This window comes from Nothoprocta perdicaria, unplaced genomic scaffold (assembly GCF_003342845.1).
Source record: "Nothoprocta perdicaria isolate Ctin4 unplaced genomic scaffold, notPer1 scaffold_4, whole genome shotgun sequence".
In the NCBI taxonomy this organism is placed as follows: Eukaryota; Metazoa; Chordata; class Aves; order Tinamiformes; family Tinamidae; genus Nothoprocta; species Nothoprocta perdicaria.
In genome coordinates this window covers 10,350,593-10,358,186 of record NW_020455643.1, presented here as the reverse complement: position 1 = coordinate 10,358,186, position 7,594 = coordinate 10,350,593, and the positions used below count along the sequence as shown (strand labels likewise).

General features: G+C 44.9%; 1 protein-coding gene across 1 annotated transcript in view; it reads right to left on the bottom strand.

The window, feature by feature from the left end:
* TP63 (tumor protein p63) overlaps positions 1 to 7,594 on the bottom strand; it is a 100,067-nt gene that overhangs the window by 84,828 nt on the left and 7,645 nt on the right. The window lies entirely within an intron of this gene.

The window sequence follows — 7,594 nt, the reverse complement described above, 5'->3', positions numbered from 1 at the left end:
CAGCTAAAAAACAAACTAACAAAAAAACACTTCCCACCCCAGAAAACAATGGAAACAAACCTACTAAACTGCCTATTGCAACACAGCGGAGCTTCCCACTGGAGCAGCCACCTCTCAGTGCACGCGATCTTTCCGAGAAAGGGCTAAACGTGAGATATCGAGCCTCAGCTCAGCTTAGCAGAGCCGAGCATGCCTGGACACTCCCGGTGTCCCTCAACTTAAAGACAGATATGCCCTGCTCTGCTGCAGGGACTAGGCCTGTGGTGGGTGGGCCCAGCACCATGGCAGCACACATCTGAGCATGGGGTGGCCTCTCTGTAGAAGGAAGGGGACTATTGCAGCCAGGAGGGTTACCTCTGCTTGGTTTCCTTTCATTTCCTTTCCTTTCATTTCCTTTCCTTTCATTTCCTTTCCTTTTATTTCCTTTTATTTCCTTTTATTTCCTTTTATTTCCTTTTATTTCCTTTTATTTTATTTTATTTTATTTTTATTTTTTAACAACATGTATTCCTCTAAAGAGTCTGTCAGCAAAGCACTTGGCAAGCCATGATGCGAAACAAAGAATGTCTACCGCCATTAGCAATGCACTTCCACATTTTGCAAATGAACCAAAAAATAATTAATAAGGTCTAAATCATCGTATCTAATATGGCTCGTTCTATTCATAGCTCTCAAAGTGCTCTACAAAGGAAGGCAGAGTAATTACTTGCATTTTACCTGTGGGAAAATTAAGGCACCAGGAGGTCATGGAATTACTCATAGTTACTCAGCAAGCCGGTCGTGCAGCCAGGACTACAACCTTGGTCGCTTSAGTCCCATGCTGATGCTTTTCAAAAAGTAACTGGTGATTTTGGGTGTCTACCTAGATAAATTCGAAAAGGGTCTGATTTCCTTAAGTGCAGTATGTGATATGTTTCCTAGAGGAACAAAAATAAAACTTCCTTTATCTTTAGGCACCAAAATGCTAATGTCCAGCTATGAAAATCTAGGCCGTGGAAATGATGTGTCTTGCTCTGAGTCACACTCAAAGTTCAGGAGTAGAAATCAAACCTGTAATTCCATGGTAAAAAACTGTATTTCTTCCTGAAGGGCTGAAACAGTTACACTTTGCCTGTGACTTATTTATGGCCACAGTCACTTATTCATGCACAAGTGAGTGTATTAGTCCTATTCTGTCCCAGGGTATGGGTCAGATAGAGGAGGTTTCAGAGTAAAGGAGCTGTGAGTCTCTGCTTTGACCTTAGCAATTCCAGTACACACTGTCCATGGTCTCATTATCCATCAAGAAGCATCGCAAGTAAACAAACAATTTGAAGTTCACACGTGTTACACTTAATTGCCTAAATCTCGGTTTTAGCTGTATTTTTAGTTCTTTACGTGGGGAGGGGGCTCCTTTTCGGCCTGCCCTGTTACAACTCTAGGAACTTGGCGGCGCTCACGGTGCTGGAATTCCCCCCGCTCGACATTTTAACACTGCAGTGATTTGTAGCCGTGCTACCTAACGGAGCACACAGCTGTGCAAGAAGAGCAGGAAACGGGCCKTGGCAGCATGGGACAAGCATGCGCCTGGCAGGCGCTGTCATGTGGAATTCCCCTGAGCGTGGAGCACGCGGAGCCCCTCGGCCACCCTGGCCCGGCAGAGCGCCCTGCAAGCGCTCGTTAAAGACAAGACCTTCTGMGATCAAACAGGGTCAGTACCAAAATGAGGGGGCTGAAATTAAAGCCAATGAAGAGACAGGCCTCCTTGAGGGGCTGGATTTTGTTGCATTCTGGGGGCCTGTGTCGTATCTCCATCTRTGCCTCTTTGTACCTACTTATAAACAAAGATACCCAAATATGAACCGTGCTTTACTATCCGTCTTCCCATTTCCATGCTGCATTCACACGTGTGTTTTCCTTTCAGTTTGGAGCCAGGCTTTCAGATTCAAGTTTCTAAAACATAGATTCTCAGAAACTTCTCTGAATCCTTCAGATTTTGCTTCAGTAACACTTCTCCTGTGGTTTAGTTCTACGAAATAGGTGATGGTTGCATGGGTTTGGAAGGGCGAATACAAGGAATAGCAAACACAAACACACATGGCTTTTTAAATACATTCAGTCGTAATTCAAATAGCCATTCTTCCTCCTTTTTTACTCAGATCCCTTATTTTTCAGATTTCCATGAAAAGAGTGTGGACAGTAGCATGGATGGTGGGAAAGGGCAGCTGGGAGAAACCTGGGCCAGACACACAGAGATAAGCACAGGTCTCCTGTTGAGAGCACCAGACCACTGTGAGCTTCCAGTATATGCAACAGAAAACTGAAGAAGGTAATTGCTCTGGGGTGAGTCCAGATTTCTGAGGAGATAAACCAATCACGGGAATAAAGGGAAAAGAATAAAGGAATGGTAAATCACAGCAATGAAGGGCTCTACTGCACTCCCAGGATCTTTCAGCATCCTTCGAGACCAGTCTAGGAACAGCTATCAGCTTCTTCCTGTTCTCTAGAAAAATTACACTTGCATTGTGCCTGCTCTCTTTGAACTGAGAGATGTGACACAGAAATTAAAGCAATTGTGTTGCAGACGAATGCTGATCACGATGCTTAGAAAAACTCAAAGATCTGTTAGAATCTACCAAAATTGTGTGTGTTGTAGCTTAAATTCCTTTTTTTTTTTTTTTTTTTTTTTTTTGGAAGTGTATATATGTGAGCAGAATGGAAAGGGGGAGGAAGGTACGGTTTCAGTCTCCAGTTGCTCTTCATTCAAGCTTTCAGTGCAAGGACAAAGCGGACTTCTACCAGGGAAAGTGAAACCAGTTTCACAGAACCATCCTCCTATTCACCATACCAAGAAGTGCAGGGGGGGATTTTTTTCAGTTCATTATCTCCTTTCAGTTATTGTCATCTTGGGTGTGACGATGCCCACGATGGATGTAACGTTCTCAGCTTCCCAGTGTCCCCTCAAAGCACATTACATCACGGCCGACCGGGGCGTGCTCCAGCACCCTGCTCCAAGCAGAGCTCCCTGGGGACACCAGGCTCCTGCGAGCTCCTGTGAGCTCTGCCRTGCTGGAGGCTTCATGGCTGGGGCATTGCATTGCCTGCCAGCCCCATCAAACTGCTGCTGGCAGCAGAGCACATTGAGAGCATTTTCAGCCAAACCAAGAACYYACAGAGTCCACTAACTATATCTCATCGTTATCAACCTGATAACTGTGACTGCTTCTAAATGAATAGGAGAAGCATTTCTTTATCTGCAGGGTTTCRCATCGTGCAAGAGGCACCATCTCCTCTTTGCTGAAGCAAAGATCTCTATTTTTCCCCCCTTTAAATGATTCCTTCAGCATCTCATGAACTTTCCCAGACCTCTCTTATCTCCCACTCAAGCTGGGACACCCCCTTCTCCACCTTCTCCTTCTCACCCATCCTTGGAAACTACCTCCTCACCCAGGCACGGACATCCCCGCCCCTTCTCTTCACCCAGACACTCGCTCCCTTTCTCAGCACAGAGCCCAAGCTCTAGCCAAGGTGCAAGCACCGCTGCAGTGTTTCTTCTGCTGTGCAAGAAGCTCCCCACTCTGCAACTGATGCTTTCAGGTCTGTGGGACAGAGTCCATGTAATCCCCCCCAAAAAAACAACAGGTAGCCCAAGAAAACCATTTGCAAGGCACAGGGCTGGAACACTAGCCTAGTCCTCGTGACACCCAGCCTTCCTCAGCTCAACCTCTGCCCAGCTGGGGGACCTTTCCATCTTTGTGCTTCCTTTTCTGGAGGCCAGCAATGCCATTACCTTTGTGAAGCCCACAGAGAGCCATTCAGTGCATTGCCAGGAAACATTATCCTGAAGCCTTCCAAATGTAAATAGTGAAAGGAAAGTGAAATCTCAGTCCGTTTTTGAAACATATTAGAAATAAGTAGGCAATTGAAAAGTTATCAGTTCCAATCRTGTCATTCAATAACTCACCTCTCCAGTCAATCCCTTTCCCACATCTATTTGCAGTGACAGGTCAAAGCGGTGCCCATCTGGAGAGGSAGCAGCTGAGATGCCGGGTGGAGGCGAGAGCTTTTGGTGCAGTCAGTGAGAAAGTCTTCTCAAAAGAGATGCGAGCGGAAAATCCAGACCCGGCCTTCAAAATTCAGAGGTATTCTTAAGCCAAAATCGAAAATCATTCTTCTAAGTTAAACTTCACAGGCAAATGGTTCAGAAGCCACAAAGTACATTAAGATCCATTTGAAGGAAGGAAAACAACACAAAATCCTTTGGTCTAAACATGAGGAGTTTTGTTTACCCAGTTTTAGATACCCAACTTAAAACCTCCATTTGAGTCTACCTGTAAAAGCTTTGCCTTGCTGATTGCTTTTTGCAGCCATCCAGCTCTGAATGTTACAGCCAGCTAAATTTGGTGGTGCCTCCTACCCCTTCAGCATACAATGAGCTGATCATAGACCTTTGCTGAGGACGTGTCCTGCTGGCTGAGCCCTGCTTAAAATGGTGCGGTCACTCATTAGTCTCTGTCTCCCATCTGCATTTACACCACAACCAGCTGCTTTGTAGCTACAGCTTAAAACAACAGGGACCATCTTTTACCCTCTCTATGGCAATTATTGGGTGCCTAAGCCATCCAGCAAATTCCTCATCCACTTTTATAGTGGTTTGCAACAGCATAAGYACAAGCAGCCAAGGAAACAGGAGAACTGAGGATCTCTGTGCTGCATGAGGAGACTATATTGTTTTGTTAGGCATCTCTCTTCTGGAGGAAAAGGGGGGAAAAGGTGGATGTTTAGTTCTTAAGGCAGGCTAAAACAAGTTTCTCTCCTAGTTATTTAGCTATTTGCACCAACACAAAATATTAAAAGAAAGAAATAAAAGAAATAGAAATGAGATTGTGCTAGGCCATCTTCGGGAGGTCATGATGAAATATTTGGCCTTTACCACGGCTGTCGCTATTGGTCTGTAGTGATAYAAGGTACCAAACATGGAAATCTGTAAAATTCTGAACAGTCAGTGGCCAGAAATCTGACTTTCCTGAGACCTTCCCCCTTTTGAGCTTTGCTCATCAGCAATTTTTTTTGTGAGCACCGTGTTTACCCAATAGCAACATCTACAGCTGCTCACTGAGAACCATTTTTCGCAAAAAGATTGCTTTCATATTTCCCCCAGGAAACGAGGATGACTGGGATTTCCCTCTTTAGCTATCATGTCCTGAAATTCTGCAGTCAGTACTCAGTGCAGGAGGCATCTCTGAAGTTTCACCAGTCTACCTGCAACACACTAATACAGAGACCACAACACAGAATGAAAAATTACTGTATTTATTACAGATGGTAAAATAATTCAACCAAGTGCATCAGAGCTTCAGGAAGGTGGTGGCATCTGGAACAGGTTTCAATTAGACACTACAAGACTCTGAAAGAGGCCAAAACTAGCAAAAAATAGCAGAAAAGTTCCACTTGCAGAGTCTTGCAGCAAATAAAGACACTGGCTACATCCACACCACTGGTCTGGCCTGCGTTCAAGGTCTGGTTTACACATTGTCCCTTATCTATAGACAAGCAGGTTTTCAGGCATGGTGCTGAGCTGTGGAGCTGTCTGGAGAGACAATAACTGTGAGCACATTTGAGTGCAACTCCTCAGCAAGCTGGGCATCATCTGGGCCAGGCTTCCTGTAGTGCCCCAAGTGTCCCGAGCTCACCCCTTCCTAAGCACCGTGTGTCAGCTGTGTCAGTCAGCACACGATCCAGCAAACTGGAGAGAAAACAGCTACATCATGAGTTCTCCATGAGCATGGCCAGACCTCCAAACAAGCCATGTTTACTGTGCTGGGCAACCACCAGAGAACTCCCTCTAGGTCCCTGATGAGTTTGTTAACACAGCAAAAATGAGATTAGGAGGATTTAAAGAACAACGCCTGCAACATAGGGAGCAAAACTTGTGCAGTGTTTTCCCCAAGTAGTAACAGGGTTAAGCCACAGAAAATCATAATTTGCCTCTTCTTTAAAAGATGCAGGCACAGTCCAATAACAGACTCATATTAATGCTCAGGTACACTTGGATGAAGCCAGAGCTGAGCACTTCTCAGGGAATACAGAGGTGGAGCATCATTTGATGAACTCTCACAGGACCAATTTACATATTCTAGATTATGGTGTACAGATGGTGTCCACTTAAATAAATAAGAGGTCATTTTAAGTGCATCATCCTCTGTTCAATGAGATGTGAAATATGGAAACTGCTTGAAGGACTGTATTAGATATGGCACATTTACATACAGTCCTTCCAGGAAAGCTCCTTGGAGGCTGTGAAGACTCAGTGCAGCCTACAGGCGCTCCTGGTGACGTGGAATTGTGCACATTTGCCTCATTCTGCATGTCTGGTTCCCCGCTATGTCCCCAGGATTTAGGTGCTGACAGTACCTTTGTACCTGAGGATCAAGGTGCTCCAAGAACTCCGTTCTCAGAACTGGTAGCTGTAATGGGCTAAACTGAGCGCTCCTTTACAGGGCACCATTGCTAATAACGTCCCCATAGGGATGGTCAGACAGGAGGAGAAAGAACAAGAAGGTCCCTTTCTGTTCTCCCTGGTAGGAAAATTTTGATTCTTGTGACCATCTACTCTCAACCTTTTACGAGCACTAAAGCCATCCAAAGCCCTCCAGAGGAAAACACAGCCAGATATGCAGGATTCAGCTCCCTCCYATCTCTGCTACAGTTGAAACCACTGAATTTAGTGAGTAACCTCAATCAATGGAAATACCCAGGCTCTTAGGCATGGCAGAAAGGCGTACATGTTCTCCTCCGGCTGTGGTGCAGCACTATTTGTTCATTCTGGGGTCTCTGCAGAAGGCTTTAAGGCCTGTGATTGAATCTGATTTCAAACCCTCCCATGCCTTCCAAACAACGTGCAGGATCCACTTGTTCCAAGTGCATGAAGTGCTGCAAATATTCCCCTGGAGAGGCACAGGATCCCACAGAATGCCACACGGTGGGTGCTGAGCTGCTGCTGTACCAGAGCATCCAGGAGGGACATCCTCCAAATTCAGTCATCGTGAGAAGGCATCAGGGAGAGAGGCTGATGAGGGAACATCTTGCATGGATCTCACCATCGCTTCCCAAGCAAGAAGGAAGCAAAGGAGAATGTTGTACCTAGCAGGATGTTTAATCATATAACGTAATCAGAGAAGACCAAATTTCCCAGAGAGTGAACATGAAATTTATRGTCTTTTCTTTAAGGACAGGAAGGTCTCAAAATGCCTCTTGACATTTTGAGTGGAGCCAGGTAAGATGCTTGGGGCTCTTCCAGGCTCCTACTCTTCAAAAAGCAAATTTATTGTTTACTTACACAAATTCCTTTCTCTGTGAACAGTTCAGGATACTTTATTGAAGTCCCTCTATCATAATTTCTCAGAACAGTTGACTCTTACAAAAAATTCAAATAAATCATCATAATAATGCAGAAACCCCCCAAAACTCATTAGAAGCAGGAAACTGCTAAGAGCAGCATCCTGTATGTCAGTAAATAATTATCAAAATGCAAAACTGAAACACCAGCMAAGCAGATGTTAGGTGYAAAGCAGATGTTAGGTGTAAAGTCCTGTGAATTTGTGAATTCGGTTGA